This window comes from Barbus barbus (genome assembly GCF_936440315.1).
Source record: "Barbus barbus genome assembly, chromosome: 18".
In the NCBI taxonomy this organism is placed as follows: Eukaryota; Metazoa; Chordata; class Actinopteri; order Cypriniformes; family Cyprinidae; genus Barbus; species Barbus barbus.
The window spans coordinates 31,678,165-31,699,191 of record NC_136746.1 but is presented as its reverse complement, the minus strand read 5'-3'; positions in this window follow the sequence as shown (position 1 = coordinate 31,699,191).

The window sequence follows — 21,027 nt, the reverse complement described above, 5'->3', positions numbered from 1 at the left end:
ACTGCAAATCATCCTGCACTGTTCCCCAACCAGCTGCTGACTCAAATGTCTCTCTTTGCACATGTACAGTATTTGTGAAGCATTCGTATAGTTTGTATTTTTTATCTTCTATTTTTTAGTTTGTATAGGGTAATATTTATGTGAAGCATTCGTATAGTTGTATTTTTTATCCTTTATTCTTTTAGTTTGTATAGGGTAAATACTTATATATAGTATACTTATAGTTAAATCTGTCAGTAGGTTAGTAGTGTATAGGTTTATAGTGTTTTTTACTTCATTGTTGTATGTCTGTATTTATGTAGCACCGTGGTCCTGCGAGACACAACATTTTGTTCCACTGTATGTCCCCACATGTAGCGGAATGACAATAAAGCTCAACTTGAACTTGAACTTGATATATATATATATATATTGAACGGCAGTGTGTGTGTGTGTGTGTATACACATACACATTACATAAATGTAATCTATATATCTAAATAAAAATAGACTATATTCAGTACCTATATGATCCAAAGTAACTAGTAACTAACTACTTGAGTAGTTTTTTTATCCGATACTTTTTTACTCTTACTCAAGTAACTATTCAGACTATTACTTTTACTTTTACTTGAGTAAATATTTCTAGAAGTACTTTTACTTTTACTTGAGTACAGTTTTTGGGTACTCTACCCACCTCTGGTGTTTTGTAAAGTCATTTGTCATTATACTGTTTTAATCCGTTTGCACTTAGCAATAGTTAACATTTACGATTTTTCATAGTCAGATGTTTGGTCAATTGAATAAAAAAAATTAGGGTCAATTTGATTCTCAAACATCATTACAACTATTAATTATATCAGGGCCAAACGCAGAGTTTTATAAATAGAGGTCCACAAACTGATTTCAGCTGCTTCATGAGCACTGGGTTAAAAACCACAAATACAGATTATGGTTAAATCAAGGATCAAATTCTCCAGTAGCCTCCTGTAAAGTCTGCAAAAAGAACATGCAGATGTTTTAAGTCATGTAAAATGTAAGCTGTAGGGAATTTTCAATTAGACCAATTAAATCTTTGACATATTTTGACACACTATTTTCCTATTTGATACTGTAAAGCTGCTTTGACACAATCTGCATTGTAAAAAGCACTATATAAATACAGAGGTGTCAAGTAACGAAGTACAAATACTTCGTTACCATACTTAAGTAGAAATTTTGGGTATCTATACTTTACTGGAGTAATTATTTTTCAGCCGACTTTTTACTTCTACTCCTTACATTTTCACGCAATTATCTGTACTTTCTACCCCTTACATTTTAAAAATAGCCTCGTTAATCCTATTTAATTTCGGCTCGTTTTCATTCCAGCTTGTCATCGTCATGGGCGTTGCTAGGCCATTTTTAGGGAGGCTTTAGCACCCCTAAATTTCTGCTCAGCCCCCCTAAAAATGTTGCGATTCTTCACCTTTAAATTTCAAACGGCAGCAGACTTCGGCTCCTCCCCATCTTTCTGCGCGTTCTTCAATCCACAGACTGCGGTGGCGCAGAGGAGAGGACAAGGTGTGTGTTTATCGATAGATTGTTATAATATCTACATCTGTGCAGTTCTTTGTCTTAAATACAGTTTACAAAAAGTCATGGGAGAGCAATCGGTTTCCAATCTTCTGTAAAGTTTTCGCTGCATTCACCACTCATCACACCACAGCTGTTTCCTTCAGTGAAAGCCCTTAACACATTATACGCATACTTTATAAAACGATCACGTTATTGCTATTTTCATTTGAAAATTTAGCTTTCAATATAGAACTTAATATTACAGTGCATGTGGCATTAACTACCATACAGTTATGCATAGAAGTGATTAAAGACAGTGACAGACAGCACTCAGTCAGTGCACTCATTTTAATTGCATATCAGAGTGATTGACAGAGATTGAAACATTGTGTGTCCTTCTCACAGACTGCTTCAGTTTTGCTATTTTTTTTGTTTGTTTTTTTACTTTTAAAAGTTAATCACAGCACCCACATAGTTTAATCCATTGTCCAGCCTTATAGCTGTCTTGTTTATATTGCTAATATGGATAGTCAGTGTAAGTTTAAAGTGATTTGATGTTTTATGTTTACAATTTTCTGTTTGTACTTGAGCATAGAAAAAGATTTGTACTAGTAATGCAAACAGTAACATTTTTGGTTTGTACAGTAAACAGGTGTGTGTGTGTGTGTGAGATCAGGTAGACTTGTATTTGGCTTGTACTCGGATGTTATACCCATCTATGCAATACAGTGGAATACTGCAATAAGTTTAGTATACCATCCTACCCTATTAATAAATTGTTTTGTAAATATTTATTTATTTTTTATTATTATACCATCATTGGGGGCTGAGCCCCCCTAAAATGAAAATCCTAGCATCGCCCTTAGTCATCGCTCAAAAAAAATAAAAATAAAATAAAAACTTATCCAGATAAATCGCGCCATCCGGATAGAGTGAATTGTGGTTGGATGAGAATATAAACCTATACCATTCCGACACCCTATTGGTTTGTACGCGATCCATCGCACCTGCACATGACACAAATCACGTCACACTCAAAAAAGATTATTTCTTAAAAGTTATTATTTCTCCACTACTGGCTCATTTATCAAACGGGTGCTTTCTCTTCGTCCGTTGCCCTCACAGATTCCTGCAGCTAAGCTTGGATGTACATTTACATTCCAATAAAGGTTATTGATGACATGCCTCTGAAGTTTGACTTTTTGCACCATTACAATACTTACAGGCAACTAGTCATCATATCTTCCGCTCCATGAAACACGTTAATGCTCAGTAGTACACATATATGGTTTTTTAACCCTCTGGGCCCTGAGCGTGTTTTGGGGGCCTGGGGAACTTTCGAAATGCCCTGACATTTGTGCTTTTTTCAGTTGCTTATAAAAATATAAATGGCTAAAGTCTAATAACATTGTAAACAGCACAAACTGGGCTACAATAATATGTTAGCAGCATTTATGTACATGATTGTGTTTTTGAGAAAACAACGTTTATGCGTGGTTAGTGAAAAACTAAAATTTTGAAGTCACTCAAATAAGACCATAAAACACATACAGAACAATTGTTTACAAGACTTTTGAGAACCAGATCTTGTAGGCTAGAATATTTACTTCACAATTATGTGAAAATCATCTTGTTTATTTGCTCACAGAAAACAATACATCGATTTAAATTTTTAAAGACATGTTTTGTGTTCGAAATCCAATATGCGAGGGAGTGGTAATAGTCTTGAATATTAAGTGGTTCTCACCTGAGAGACAAAGGGCCCTCCCCTAAAGGTGCTAATGGCCCATCAGTGTGACTGTGACTGAGGCAGGTAAGAGAGTGTGAAGAGACTGAAAAAATGGGTTTTTTAAATGATTTGTATTTTATTTACAACACAGTATAATCAAAACATACATAATGAAGGTCAAAGACACATTATTGTGCACACTGATCTAACCACAGAGATGTGAACAGACTTTGACTCGTTCCTGCAACAGATTCTGTTCAACAAGTGAAACAGATAAATCATACCTGATATTCACGTGTTATTTAAGTGTTTCTGCTACTTTCCATGGATTCAAGAAGAAACTGTTGAACTTCTGATGTTGGTGCAGCGCTCTCAGAGGAAAACCGTTGGAAGAGACTGAAAGTCAGCAGGATTCATCATCTGTAGTGCAGGTGTCTGATTCAATAAAATACAAACAACCAAAAAAAGAGAAAAAACATTTGTGAGCATGTTTATATCAGGAGCATCTATCTATCTATATATATATATATATATATATATACATATATACATAGGTTTTGTAGTCATAGACTCATTCATGCTTTGTATTATCGTAAAAAAAAACATTTTATATCTGAGAAACTAATTATTATTGTTTAGCACGTTATTAAAATCTATTTTTGAACAGAGTAGGCTATTAATCATAAACATGTTCTAAACATACTTAGACTCGTAGCATTCATCATGTTACAATGTACTCTCATATTACTTTTATTGTTTTATACTCGCACCGTAAGAAATTTAAATACAATGAATTGCCCATCATATTCACAATGTTTTACTGGATTTCAAACATTTTAGTCAGGAATTATAGTCATCCTGAACATCATGTACGATTTTATAGTATAAAAGATATGATTCTGCAGTCATAGACTCTGTACTATAAAAGGATATACTTCGTACTATAAAACATATATTTTATATCTGAGAACTAATTGTTATCGTTTAGCACGTTATTAAAATATATTTGTGAACAGATTATTAATAATAAACATGGTCTAAACATTCTTAGATGCGTAGCATTTATCGTGTTGTAGTTTGGGAACAACCCAACTAGTAATGTGTTCAAGTTTATGTCACAATAACACGTTAATTAATGCAGAAAATAAACATTACTTACTCATCAGATCGATTTTGAGGGAAATCCAGCCTTTACTCAGCGCGTCTTCTTCCAGAAAGTAACAGTATAGCAGCGATGAACTCCTCACTGACACTGACGCTTTGTTTATGCTCCGCGCGCGCGGGTCACGTGGTTATTTGCATGTGAACACGAGGGGGCGGGATCTCATTAAAAATAATGAGTTAGACGGGACAGACTGAACATAGTGTTGGTTTCATACGGATTACTTCATCACAGAATATTTGTTTTCGATATGACTTACTTCATTTGAAAGAAGACACTTCAAGCTTCCTATAGAGATAACTCTCATGTGTCTGTGTTGAGTATTCGCTGAGTTACACTTCATTTTAGTGACGCATTTCTGAAAACAGATCGCGGAGACGGAGAAGACCGAGAGCGCACGCTGTTTGTTTTCTTTATTCTTCAAAAGCACAAAGTTTAGTTGTTGTTATGAGTGAATACAAATAAAAGAAGACCCCTTACAGATTTGAATGGTGTATTGCTCTTATCTGAACGATCAAACATGGCAGAGTAATTCAAGCTCTTTTCTGCCTTATCAGGAAAATACTTATACTTCAACTTCTACAGAAGTCTTTTTAAACCCTAGTATCTATACTTCTACTTGAATAATGAATGTGAATACTTTTGACACCAGTGTATAAATAATGGTGACTTGACTTGACAAGAGTATTTATCTACAACAATAAATCTTTCACTATAAATACTTCTATAGTATTTATACTAAACACTATAAATACTTTTATAGTATTTATACTATACTAAACATCTGAATTATACATCTGAAATGGATGCAGTCACCACATAACTAGTCTCTGTATTGTCAAAAATGTATAGTAGTCAAAGGGATTTCAAATCAATGGATTTTTTGAAATACAAAATAGAAAACATTCAGGTTAATACAATGAAAGGGACTACATAGTATCTATACAAATATAAAATAATACAAACAAACAAACAAATAAATAAATAAATAAATATTACTTTTACATGTCTTGGTGTGCTGAAGTATTCATTGGCGAAGTTCACTCTTCCTCCGGGGTCCCTCAATAGTCAGCAGACGGTGGTAACGCTCCTTTTGTCCACCCGCTCTGTCTCTTGAATTCTGCGACCACACCTTTATCTCTCTCTCACTTTCAGAATCAGGAGGACTTGCTTGAAAGGGGCAAATTTTCAATCAGCCTCTGAAAAGCAAATCGCCCTATATCAGAGATCCTCAAATCTGGCTCGTGAGATCCACTTTCCTGCGGAGTTTAGTGCCAACTTTGCTCAAACTCCCCCACCTGTGATTTTCTAATTTTAATAACACAGTATAATCAAAACATACATAATGAAGGTCAAAGACACATTATTGTGCACACTGATCTAACCACAGAGATGTGAACAGACTTTGACTCGTTCCTGCAACAGATTCTGTTCAACAAGTGAAACAGATAAATCATACCTGATATTCACGTGTTATTTAAGTGTTTCTGCTACTTTCCATGGATTCAAGAAGAAACTGTTGAACTTCTGATGTTGGTGCAGCGCTCTCAGAGGAAAACCGTTGGAAGAGACTGAAAGTCAGCAGGATTCATCATCTGTAGTGCAGGTGTCTGATTCAATAAAATACAAACAACCAAAAAAAGAGAAAAAACATTTGTGAGCATGTTTATATCAGGAGCATCTATCTATCTATCTATCTATCTATCTATATATATATATATATATATATATATATATATACATATATACATAGGTTTTGTAGTCATAGACACCCGCTCTGTCTCTTGAATTCTGCGACCACACCTTTATCTCTCTCTCACTTTCAGAATCAGGAGGACTTGCTTGAAAGGGGCAAATTTTCAATCAGCCTCTGAAAAGCAAATCGCCCTATATCAGAGATCCTCAAATCTGGCTCGTGAGATCCACTTTCCTGCGGAGTTTAGTGCCAACTTTGCTCAAACTCCCCCACCTGTGATTTTCTAATTTTCCTGAAGACGTTGGCTGCATCCGAAACCGCATACTCAACGAGTAGGTACTTTTTTTTCAAGAAGTACTTAACGAGCGCTAAAAGAGCACGTACTTTACAGCCAAATCTCGTTGAGTATGAATGAGATCCGCCATGTTGACGTTATCATGTGATCTATGATGTTATAACAAGCGCAAAAACAAAAGATATGAGCGACAGGTTTAATTCATCTATCTGTAAATATTTTGATGCTGATGAAATTTGCTAATTTTTGGTCTTGTTGAAGAAACAGCTGCCCTTATGATTGTAGTATAACCAACAAATTTAGGGTTGATTTAAGTTTTTATATTTTAACTCAACTAATATAACCCTACAGTTTAATCCTTAAAGATATTATTTTTTATTACGAAAAACCAAAATCGTTCATCCCCATACAAAACTGGCTTAAATCTCCTTTGTTTTCCTTTTTTTCTTGTTGAATGTCAATTTTAATGCATTATGATTATATTAATTTTATAATTATTCAAAGATATTTATTCTTTTTGTCCCTGTGTATATAATCTCATACAATGATGTACGCAAACCAATTCTAGTTGTTTTCTTTCTCTTTTTTTGTGTCATTATGATTGTTCATTGTTAAAGCTACTACCATCTTTCCCTGAGCTTGTATGTTCTGCAGTAATAATAAATAATAATACAAATAAAATAAGAGCGACAGGCGCACAAACATAATAATAATAATAATAATAATTAATTACATTTATATAGCGCTTTTCTGCTTTTTCTAAGCACTCAAAGCGCTCTACATTGTGAGGGGTGGTGTCTCCTCGTCCACCACCAGTGTGCAGCATCCACCTGGATGATGCGACGGCAGCCATAGTGCGCCAGAACGCCCACCACACACCAGCTTACTGGTGGAGAGGAGACAGAGTGATGAAGCCAATCAGTGTAAGGGGATGATTAGGAGGCCATGATGGTCAGAGACCAATGGGGAAATTTCAAACATCTCAAAGCATCAATAAATCCACAACCCTACCTAGTATGTTTTCCTCCATGTTTGTAATTTCTGCACAAAGGAGGTGTCCATCAGCTGCTCAAAGATCTTACCTTTGGAGAGGATTGTTGATTTTACTCCAAAAATGTAAGTATTACTACTTAGAAATTAAGATTCCTTCAGAATGCATTGGTTGCCCAAGACTTATGAACAATAATAAAAATGATAAATGCTGACCAATAATTCATTATATTTTTTAGTAAAACAAGCTAAATTTGTGGGAAGTTGTGGCCTAATGGTTAAAGAGTCGGACTCGTAATCCAAAGGTTGCGGGTTCGAGTCTCGGGCCGACAGGGATTGTAGGTGGGGAGAGTGAATGTCCAGCGCTCTCTCCACCCTCAATACCACGACTGAGGTGCCCTTGAGCAAGGCACCGAACCCCCAACTGCTCCCCAGGCGCCACAGCATAAATGGCTGCCCACTGTTCCGGGTGTGTGTTCACGGTGTGTGTGTGTGTGTTCACTGCTGTGTGTGTGCACGTTGGATGGGTTAAATGCAGAGCACGAATTCCGAGTATGGGTCACCATACTTGGCAGTATGACACTAAAAAAATAAATATAATTTTCTTTTTCACATGCCATAGCTATGCATGACTGTACACTAGACAAATGCAGCCAAGGTGAATACATCTCAATTTTCAGTCAAGTAATGAATTAATGCACATGTTAATGAAGCAATTATATTTTATTTACTGACAACAGGAAACATGAACAAATGAGTAAAATGTAAATAAAAGCATGACAATAAATAACCAGTCAACAACACATGAAAAAGCTTTATTCAAACAAAATTGTTCTAACAATCATGTATTTACAGGCAGTGAACCCCCATCCTACTGCATCTCAACACAGCTGAGCCAGTTCTGCAGCTTTATTCTGATGAAGACCACCGTGTCCAGCTTCACCTGTCTCTGCTGTCCATCACGTCCCTCACTGCTGCAGTCAGACTGAATCTGATCATGGATGAGAAAGGGACATCGAGGCTATCGTTGCCTGAGTGCACAGAAAGGATGAGGAAGACCATGATGACACCCCTGTACCACACAATCTTGAAGCAAGAGCAGGAGAACGCATGAGGGAAAATATAGCTGCCAAATGCATAATTGTAAATTTACAAAACATTAAATGTAAAAAAATTAAATGTAAATGCTTTTTTTGTGCCTTGGGCACAAACGCTCAACAAAGCTGCTTGTTTCTTAAAGTTTATTTCTTCAAGGTACTTCTATAATATAAATGCTTACATATATTTCATACAATTTCTATTTGGGGCTTTAAAGGGTTAGTTCACCCAAACATATACATTCAGTCGTTATTTACACACATCCACACGGTTCAATCGTTGTGTTGTGTGTGTGTGTTTGTCCTGCTGGTTTCTGTTCATACAATATCAGTCAATGGAGCCTAACTTTCAGATTCTTCGTGAAATTATTTGACGATGCTTTTGAAGCTTCTGAAACTCGTGCTCCATTGACTGATGTTGTATGAACAGAAACCAGCAGGACAAACTTTCTCTAGATGCTCTCGCTGGCTCTGGGGTCACTGAGGATGAAGAGACCACAGCAGCATCCGGTCCAGATGAGGCAGTATGGGCAGGTGGAGTGATGGAGCATCTCATTCATGGCACTGGATCATTTCCAGGATGTTGCTGTGTACTTCTCCATCCTCACTGCATACATCAGTCTGTAGACATTTCAGATCATACAAAGATGCACAAACATAATACACAAGCAGTCATTTTAACAGCACAATGTCATTTGATTTCTGTATTAGAAGTAACAAAATGATTTTTTACTTTATATTTTTGTTTTCCTTTTTTTCCCACAAATCCCGCTGTCACCTGCTCCAGCACAAAAGCTCTGCATCAAATGCACATAAATCAAGAATCAGAAAAGCGCTGTAACAGCTTCGTTTGAAATTACAATCATTAAAATAAAGGGAACCTTAAGATTTAAAATTATTTTTTATTCATTTCAGTAACTGAAAGGTTTTCAGCTCATTGAGAGCCTTTGAATATTCTTTTAGAATATTTTCCTGTCTCTTATTAAATAGACATTTAATGGTCTTTAAGATGTATAAGGTTTATGTAAATGCACTTTGGAGACGCGAGTGTTTACTGGAGCTGTTCACTATACAAATATACTGTAACGTTACGGTCTAACATCTACACCTTCAGCAAATCAACAATTTACTATACAGTAGCTCAAGAAATGCGATTTTAACACATGTAACCGTGTTTTTGATTGATAATACTCACATTTGTAAACACCCGCGTCGCTGATCTCCGTCACGTGATGACGTATCCTCTCGCGCGGGGCTTCTGGGATAGAAAAGTGTCCATCAGATGAACACTCAAGAATCTGGGCAGAAGCAGCAGGACATCCGGGAACTTCTCGACTACTCGTCTATGAATACTGAGGTTTCGGACATACTTATTCGTTCACCTACTGCTTTTCCCCTACTATATAGTAGAGAAGTAGGCATATTCGGACGCACTTTAAGTAGACACACGTCCGAATCTCACGAGAATTAGTACGTCACCCAGGTAATTCCTGCCTACTCTTTTATGAATCCGAAGGATTCGGACATACTTATTCACTCGCCTACTGCATTTCTCCTACTATATAGTAGAGAAGTAGGCGGTTTCAGACGCAGCCACTGATTAGCATGCTCAGGTGTGTTTGATTAGGGTTAGAGCTAAACTGTGAAGTGAAGTGACATTCAGCCAAGTATGGTGACCCATACTCGGAATTCGTGCTCTGCATTTAACCCATCCAACGTGCACACACACACACCGTGAACATACATAGCAGTGGGCAGCCATTTTATGCTGCAGCACCCGGGGAGCAGTTGGGGGTTCGGTGCCTTGCTCAAGGGCACCTCAGTCGTGGTATTGAGGGTGGAGAGAGCGCTGGACATTCACTCCCCCCACCTACAATCCCTGCCGGCCGGAGACTCGAACCCACAACCTTTGGATTACAAGTCCAACTCTCTAACCATTAGGCCACGACTTCCCCAACTCTGTAGGAAAGTGGATCCCTTTGAGGATCCCTGGACTATATGAATCAACAGATTCTGAAAAGGTTTCTTTTGGTTTGAGCCATTCCAGTTCAGCTGAGTGCCTAAAGAATAGCCAGCCAATGTTGTTAGTATTCTCCTAGTTGCATTACAGAGCTGCCTACACAGAACCTGCATGGGCCCAAAGGTACAAAAGTTGCTCTGGGCCCACACTGGGCCATCATGAGATTAATGTGGACAGTCTGCTAGTGTGGGCTGCTCACAGAGAGCCTGTGGTGAGCTCAAAGCTGTGGGCAAGCCTGCACTGGGCCGGTTTAGCTTTGGTGTGGGCTGGCCCTAGCCCACTGTGCCCCCAAAAAGCCAGCATGGGCCCCTCAGAAGCATGTTTGCAGGGCAGTAAAGAGCAGTCCAGACTCAGCCCAGTCGTGTAGCTCAGATTTTTCTTTAAAAGTTTCTACTGCACAGACAGGCAACCCCATCTTGCCAGCAGTGAAAATTACCCCTTTAATCCTGCGATCAGAAACAGGGTGGTTTAATAATTTTGTCCTTGTTATACTAAAATAGAATGTTCTTAAAGATCAAACTCATACTTCCATAACCGAGTCATTCAGCCATCACTGTACGGATTCCTTTATACAGTAATATATCAAACACATATAATCGTATTGTTCTAACCACCTTCACATGAGCGTGCAACAGTGCTGTTTAAATCAAATTAAACTTGCTCCTGTGCCTAATACTGTATTCTTCACTACAGTCCTCTTCACTTAGAAGTGCACACTTTTTCAGGTTTTGGGGGGGGAAAGAATACTACTGTATGTAGGTTGAACCAAAACAACTCTCCAAAAACATGAGGACATCTGAAGGAACCTTTTTAATCGTGTTTTAGCATAACGCTACTGCTAATCTTCAAACGACTACAACAAAAACAGATTGAACTTCTGCTCGTCTGTCTCTACACATTCAAAAAACCTAGAGTGTTTCTGTCGGGAAAAATCAATTGTGCTCACACATACACACTTAAATTACACAGACACTGAACATAAGTGACTTTTATTCATTCACAGGATATAAATTCTTGATATCAACAATTAAATTTTCACTAGTTAACATGCTAATAATTGATATCAGCAATTGGATTTTACTAGTAACAAAACTATAAAATGGCTATACAATATGACAGATTTTTAAATAATTTTTAAAGGATGATTGAAATAGCATATCTATTTCTGACAAAGTATTTGCTTAAAGGGATAGCTCATCCAAAAATGAAATTTCTGACATCAATTACTCTCCCCAAAGTTGTTCCAAACCTGTATACATTTCTTTGTTTTGTTGAACACAATAATAAATTAAGAATGCTTGTAACCAAACAGTTTTCAGGCACCATTAACTCCCATAGTCATACATTTTACTCCACTACATTTAAAAAAAAATCATGTCATTCCTTGTTATTTTGAACAAAACAAACTGTCTCCCACTCCATGATTCGACTTGTGAATGAGCTGATTCTTTTAAATTAACCTGTTAAACCTGATCTGATTGCAGCTGATCTCAATCAGATGGTGATGGGGTGGTGGTGATGGCGCAGTGGATAAGACACATGCCTTTGGTGTGAGAGACCCGGGTTCGAATCCGCTGTGAGACAACAATGTGTCCCTGAGCAAGACACTTAACCCCTAGTTGCTCCAGAGGCGTGCGACCTCTGACATATATAGCAATTGTAAGTCGCTTTGGATAAAAGCGTCAGCTAAATGAATAAGTGTAAATGTATCTCAAGTCAATAACTCACTGATTCAAATGATATTGACAAACTGTTTTCCTGTTTGACACTGTAAAGCTGCTTTGACACAATCTGTATTGTAAAAAGTGCTATATAAAGGTGACTTGACTTAAGCAACAAACATTTTCTGCAGTCTTTTAAACAATTTTTAAAAGTGTACTAGTTTATCTAAGGTATTCATTGTGTATTTCACTAACAAATGTACACAGCAGATGGCAGTGCTGCTCAAAACACATCCATAAACATATCTTTATTTTTACTCAGTAAATCTACTGTTGTATTTACAGGACTTATGTGTTCTTGTTTTAAAAACACTATTATAAGTATTCAGAGTTTATTTTAATCTTTTATAAAAATGTTGAAAGTACACAGCAGCATTGCTCATCATGACTACTTGTCCAATTTCTCTGATAGTGGACAGCAGATGGTGCACTGTGCGTTTATCTTCAGATTTGTCTTTGCTGAGGCTGTTAAATGGCAGTCAAACTCCAGTATAATCGAGGTGGACAACCAGCCAACGCTGCCTTGCCATAGCTTTGAGCGCCAGCCACCAGGTGGGAGAACCTGCCAAATATCAACAGAAGCATTGAACAGAGAGAACGGAGGTCTCAGAGACAGCCAGGTCCATGTTTGTCATGGCCTATCTCAGAAGCCAGACAGGCTTTGTGCCATACAGTAATGGCATATTATTACCCAAATCACATTCATATGGAGGACAACCAGGAGCGTGTGTGAGCACTGATTGTGGAGCTGTAGGTAATTACACATTTGTCAGGAATGAGTGTTCGGTTCTATAAGAATCTCCCCACCGAACGGGGCGTCAGGAGAGGACACGTTGTTATGACTCGTTGTGGTTTTTTTATTTACTCTTCTTAATTTTTTCACATACAGTTGATTACTCCACAAATAGCAGGTTATAAACCTGTAGAAATAGAAAAGCTATGGTGTAAACAACAACATTGATAGCCACATGCATAATATACCATAAAATCTGAATAATATACAAGTATAAATAAAAATATAAATTCCAAATATAGTCAGTATTTAGTATTATAAATATTATAATATACTTAGCGTTTAAACTGAATGACTAAGCAAAGCACATACATCTAAACACAGAAATGCAAGAATTTCACACACACCAAATGTACATGAATGTCAATGTTACACATTAAACCAATAGCCCAAACCCACAAAAGTGTTCTCAGTATGTTGGCCTAAAGTGAAAGACAGCGAGTGTAATTTTAAGTAGCAATGCTGAGCATAGCAATCCATTACCAATGTGGAGCGATTAACTACATTACCCATCCAGCACCGCAAACAGGAAATAACTCGTGTGACAGTGAAACGCTCCAATTTCAAACATTTACTGGAATATAGCCACGGATACTATTGAGCCGACAACATTAACCATCAGACCGCAAACAAGGTTTTATCAGCGTAACCAAAATAACAGTTATCAAGCATACAAACCGCGCACATACACAACGGCAGCACAGCAGCAGCGTAAACAGACAAACAAACTTAAACCGCAGCTCAATGGATAAAACAGCAGCTTACCGGTGGCGCATCTCTCCTGACGAGACAACATGCCAAAACTAGTACTCGCTCCCGCTTATAGCCCGTGCTCATTCATTACTGGATTTTAACACACTGTTTTGGGATTTTACTGGTCCACGTTTCAACTCTTGACTGGCCCGTGCTCCAATCAGGTAAATGAACCTCCCACCTCTTAACTTGCGTTACATTGCCGCTGAACACCCATGACGTAGTAAACGCAACAATGAGGCACCGGTCCAGATTCACCTGTAGCCAGTTCTTAGTCGTACATGTACAAAAGCATTACAGCGGAAACACTCAGACAGAAATTTCTGTATGTTTATAGAGTAATATATGTCAGTTTTCAAGAGTCTGATCGGAAGCTTTATAAGTTCATCAGTTGCATTTTAGCCTTATTAAATGCTGAAAATGATGTCAAATACAACATTATAAATGGCTATTATTAACCATTTCATTCGGAAATTCAACAGATGTATCATTATCCAGAGCTGGTCATGATTGATGGTTCTCTAGGAGGACTCTGTCTGAGCTCACTGAGCTTTCTAAACATGAGGATACTGAATGTCCCAATTCAGCACTGATAAAGAAACACAGGGAAAACCATGTGCAAGTGATGGCAGGAAAAAAAGACATTTGTCAACATAAATCATTAATGTCCTGAAGTGCAAGGTGCTTATAATATTACCAAAGAGAGCTGACATAGAAAAAAAGAAGCTGACCACACTGATTACCTGTAGTTTCTCAAACATGTCAAGTCTAATATATAAATCTATAACAAGTAATCATATATAGTATAATTGGAGGTGCAGCACCACAGGGTCTGATGAGGGCCATTCTAGAGGTTAATGAAATGCAGTTGAGCAGAAATGAAGGTCAAAGAACCAATTGTACCGTCGGAAGTTACATGAGCTCAAGCATAGGAGATGTCAGAACCCTCTCGGGCACAAGGAGATGTAGAGATTTCCATATAACACTTTATTTCATCCAAAATAGAGGACCGTGGAGCTTAGGGGCGAGACGAACATAAATGACGTTCAGACCGGACACAGGGGCTGGGAAACACAGGACTTAAGAACACAAGGAAATCAACGGAAACAGGTGTGGACTAATAACACAGGGCTCGGGACTAATTAACTAATGATGACAGGAACGAGGAGGGCCAAATAGAGACACGAGAGGAGGGGAAAACAAGACACAGGACTGACAGGAGAAAGCTTACTCTTTGTCTGCTGCTCAGTGTTCTCTTTATTGATCCTTTTTAGGAAATTGTTAGGGAAAAATTCCCTATTTTTCCTATTTATCCTCCGGCTCTCCATTTAACAAAGAAATCATTCCTCACACCATTCACAGGGATTACATCACTATAATGAAAGTGAAAGACAGCACATTCCTGGCATGATCGTAGTTTCAAGTGAACAAATACCAGCTAACTGCAGACAATGAAATGACGTTTTCTATAGCTAAAGAAGAAGATAGAATCACAAAAGAGTTGAGTTTAGTCAGGTTACAGTTAAATATTAAATATGATCAGTTTAAAAGGAAAAACACCCAAAACTCAAAATTTCAAGATTCAAGATTCAAGATTTTTATTCGTCACATACATAATTATACAGAGTATAACCAGCAGTGAAATGTAGGTCAGGTCTGCTCCAAGGACAGTGCAATTATATAGAATACAATTATATAGAATACAAATTTGAATCAAAACCAGTAAATGGTTGCCACGGTGGTGGTTTAAGTTGACCGCAATGTGGCTGTCTATCAGTCTTATCAACAGCAGACAGAAACTGAAGTCTGTCTGATTGATGGGCATAGCTGTGAAAAAGCTCATAATTTCCTGACAGTTGACAAACACTGGATGTTTTATTTTATTATGCATCTTAAAGCCAGGCTCACTTCATCAAGTGTTTTTAGTTGGGGTTAGAGATATTTGAATAATGTCCACTCAGAAGATGCAAAAAAGATGCTATGAGAAGATAATCTACTGCTATCAAGGTATAATACAAAAACAGATTACCATTACCAGCAAAGCAGAAAATCAAGACACAAACACATATTTCAGTAAAATTAAGGCCTACTGTACAGAAATGTTTCATATACAGAATCGGTCAGTTATTTTGAGAAACACATGTCAAGATCCTTGTTCTCTGTGGCTGTACTTAAAATAATTTTATTTCATTCAGTCACATTATAGAGTGCATTAAAATCTCAATCATAATCATATTAGTTCACTTTACATAGTTTCCACAAAAATGGGCACTTATTAAAATGAATGTCATATTATTAGACAACAAAATATAACACAAATGCTGCAAGACATTTTAATAGTTGTTTTCTAGAATTCAATTATTAATTAAGAAGTGACATTTATCCCCAAATCACAAACCTCAAGGTCCTTGCTCAGTTGGGGACACTTAATTTCTAGTGTTTATTGTCAATTTGATTTCGCAGATAGTATTTAAACTAAACTGATCTAGACAATGACATCTCTGAATTATGAATAATGAAATGTCTTTAACTGAACATTAAGTGTTTAATCTAATTTTTAAACATTACTGACACTCTATCCTCCAATTTGATACTGTTAAGTGCTTTGACACAATCTGTATTGTTAAAAGCGCTAAATAAATAAAGGTGACTTGACTTGACTTCATTGTGGAAAATGTTGCTCAAATGTTGATGGGTGTCATGTGGAAAGGAATTCAACTTGTTAAAGCTGATTGAATACACAAGATGCTCTGCAATATCTGGGATCATCCCAGATCTGTGTGTCTGAATATTACTGTTTCTATCCTTCCTAGTAAACACAACCTGTTCAAGAGTCTTTCATCTTACAGAATTCAAGGCCAACCAGTCTGAGAGATGATAAGCTGCTTACAAAAACCATTCTGAATGTGGAGGTGTGGCATCAGTAACCTGGACACTGAGATCAGGAGAGATCCAGTCCTCCAGAACCGCAGCCGAGAGCTTTCATTACGATCACAAACAACGCACATATGGATCTGTCTGTGACGAGCAATGTGATGCAATAAGACAAATAACAAATATGAACTCTTGAAAAAAACACTTCAGACAGAGAACAAAAACTGTTCAAACTCCACAGTGCAAATAATACAAAAAAAACTTCAAATCAACAATATTGTGAGTTTATGTGGTGAGAGTCTTAAAATATTGAGGTCATGGATCTGTTTAATATAGCATAAGAAGGTTGTCATATGTGACATCTGTCAACTCCCCATTTAAATAAGAGCAGAAAATCTGTATATATTATATTTAACCGCTCAAATCTGCTTCTGACAAGACCTGGAATAAAGTGCAATGGATCAAATCTGCAATCTCGATTCACTTTGGGATGGGCATCCGGGATTGGTTTCCCTAGGGAGAAAATGAAAAGCAAATGGAGAATAATAAGTGTAACTGCTGTTCATTACATTTCAAACACAATACAATCATGTGTATTTAATCCAAAATATAGTACAAAGTACAAGGTTATGTACAAAGTTATGAGATGAATTATGTGAATGCTTGGTTAAAGAGATGTGTCTTTAATCTAGATTTAAACAGAGAGAATGTGTCTGAGCCCCGAACTTTACCAGGAAGGCTGATCCACAGTCCAGGACACAGATCCGAAAATGCTAGGTAAGTAAACCCGTAAATGCCTGTCTATTAAGTGGCTTTTGACCAGTTTCTGAGATGTTTTTATTCACCAGACAAGCAGGTAGCAGTATAGACAGATTCTAATGCTTACAATTGTGAGCACTCACCGGCCGTCATGGACGCCAACACTCTGGACACCAGCACTGACGAGAGAATTCTCAGAATCCATTAGCACTTGCTAGAAAACACTTTTCAGGGCATTTTCATCTGAGAACAGCCGTCCAATACTGAGTCTGAGTCAAAGCCATTTAACCCTCAGAGGCCTTGTTCCTTACATAGACATTATTTCCCCTGTAAATGTCAGTCATATCTCACATAACAGATACCAAAACATGATGAGCATATGAATACAATGGCTAATCAGATAGAATTTTAATGTAAATTTCATCAATCTTTCTTTAAAATGTATTAATTTCACAATACATTGTTTCAAAGCAGCTTCAAAGCAGAACATCATGCTATTATGTCTATAATGCCTGAAAGCTTTAACCTAAAGCAGTTTTAGGACTAGGTGATATGACAGTACGGATGACATATAAATGTATTGAATTATTATTTTATCTAGCAGATATACAGCTGTGCTTACAGGTTTACATACATTGAGGACAACTAAGGAACTCATACACAACTATTACAAAAGGTGAAAACTTTTGCTGTTGCTCAAGAAGGAAACACGATGCATGAAGAGTCGAATGATGTAAACTTTTTGAATTGGATGATTACAGTAAACTGTACTTATTTTGTCTTCTGGGAAACATATAAGTATTTTATAGAGTTTCTGAAAGGCAGTGCTAAATATGATCTTTAAACAAAATAATAAAAACAAAATCATAACATGCACTTTTCCCTCTTGGAGTATGTAAACTTCTGAGCAGAACTGAAGAGCAATCAACAACAATAACGATTATGATGTCAAAGGCAATTTTCTGCAATTACGATTGTTGTCATAACCATGCAAACCTAATGCAAGTGCGATCATCGTTTTTTTAACATGAATTGGTAAAGATGTTCAGATATCAATTCTCCAGACCCTGTTCTGAGAGACACATTAGTACAGGGCTGTCCAAACTCGGTCCTGGAGGGCTGGTGTCCTGCAGAGTTTAGCTCCAACTTGCCTCAACACACCTGCATGGAAGTTTCTAGTATGCCTAGTAAGAGCATGATTAGCTGCTTTAGGTGTGTTTAATCAGGGTTGGAGCTAAACTCTGCAGGACACCGGCCTTCCAGGACCGAGTTTGGACAGCCCTACATTAGTATAACATCAATACCTGCTTACAGGAGTCCATATAAACTTGATTTTCATCATATCAAATAAAAAGCTTAAGTCTCTGTGACTCACACAGTGAACACTTTCCATACAGTGAATCCAGTGACAACGAACAGGACACACATATATTGATTTTGACATGTTCTTCTATTATGTAAGCATTTTTGCACATTTGATATTTCAAAATGATTGTACAAATGATTAGTCTTTTTAGTCCATGTAAGTGGATAACAGAAAATAAACATCTTACACCTTCAAGATGATCACAAAGTTATATAACCCAGTATAAACCCCTGAGACGGCACAAGTCTCACTGTTATCCAAGACTTCAGTCTCTATGACAGAGAATACAAGCTTCTGGTGGGATTTGGTGTCCAGCCAGTGACACCTCGGAAACGCTTAACAGAACAAGCAGCCTCCTGAAGCTCAACCCTCAAATCCTCTTAAACACCCTAATGATTCCTGACGATTCTATTAATACTGCACTCTTGCCGTGCCATGGTTGAAGGAGCCACTTTAACTGCAATCTAAGGCTAGAAGACGCTGCCAAGCACCTGTGTTAGTGATGCCAGCTAAATCAGTAAGGCTGCCGTTTCCAGACAAACATCCAGCTTTTCTCCTGCATATGTTTTTTGGTGCTCAGAAGTGCAGCGCTGCCTTTAGCTCTCTCAGTACCAGTGTCGATCTCTCTCAACAAATGCACACTTTTTTTAAACATCAGATTGGTTTATCTAATGCAGTGGTTCCCAACCATATTCCTGGTAAAGATTAAACTACACATAATCCTCAAAGATTAAATAGTGCAAATACTATACACATGATGTACTGTACTATACTGTTTGTGTAGTGTGTTTGCAGCCCAGTTTATTTGATCTCATCTCAATCACTGGATCACTGAGAGGGAATGATGGGGTTTTTGTAGTTCATCATGTTTGGGGTCATGGTGAACTCTTGCTATTATAAATCATGGCATATTAGTCAAGAAGGGGGAAAATGCAATTTACTGAGACATCAGTTTCTGAATGTTCTTGTTCCATTTCATCAGATAAAAAGCAACATTTCACCTATAATTCAGAGCCTTAATGACATGGAATTTAATCAAATGATGTTATTACTGGTTAAAGCAATCTCTGTCGTCGCTAATAACCGCCTTGCAGGCGAAATTAAAAGAAGTGCAGGTTAAAGTGAGCCACATGCCACAAGTCAGGATATCAGTCTTGGTTAGGTCAGTGAGGTGGAGGGAAGAACGGGGAATTCATTCACCTTCCAGCATCAGGGACATTAGAATTATTGTCCATAGTAGAGCATATTCAGCTTTCCATTAGAGGTAATTAAAGATCACGGCCTTTTCAGCACAGCAGCTCATGTTGTATGCAGAGATTAAAAGAACAATTAACCAAAATTACAAAATTACAATTCTGCCATTATTTACTCATCCTTACAAATCTGTATGCTGTTATTTTGTCAGCGTACAGCACAGAATGATTCTTCGAAGTAAAATATGAGAAGGATACAAGTTGTGTGCTATAGTTCAGGATTTCTAAATTTAGACAATAGTTTAAATAAAAAAATATATATTTTCTGTTCCACAGACACACACACACACACACACACACACACACACACACAACACACACACACACAGAGCAAGTGGAACCACTTGAGGGTAAATAAATAATGACAGATGTTTGGGGGTAAATTATTATTTTCTTTTTTTTTAAGAAAGGGAGGTCAGAAAAGAAGGACAAACCTAAAGATCAAAGAGGGTTAGACAGGAAGCAGCTGGTCCAGATAAAATCAGAGTGATATGAGAGAGTGAGAGTAATTATGATAAGAGAAGACAAGCCCAGGTAAGGGCACATCATCACATCTAGATGTGGAAAATGCAAATACCGTCACAGCAGGAAAAACAGCTGTGAGCAAAACATTCATCATGTCAAGTCAAGTCAAGTCAAGTCTGCTTTATTGTCAATTCTTCCACATGTACAGCACATACATACAGAGAATTGAAATTGCGTTACCCTCAGACCCTTTCGGTAAACAGTTAACATTAAACACGTTCAAATACAGATAATACGGTTTAAACATATGTACATACAACTCTATAGCTATACAAGTAAGGACATTGTAGAAAAAAAATAAAGAAATAGATAAAGTGGCATAAGGCGCATGGCAGATAGTGCAAACCAGTTAAATAAAAACAACACTGTGCAGATATATTTGTAGTGCAAAAAGAGCTTGTCAGTCTGAGGACATTGTAGAAAAATAAAAAAGATAGATAAAGTGACATAAGGCACAT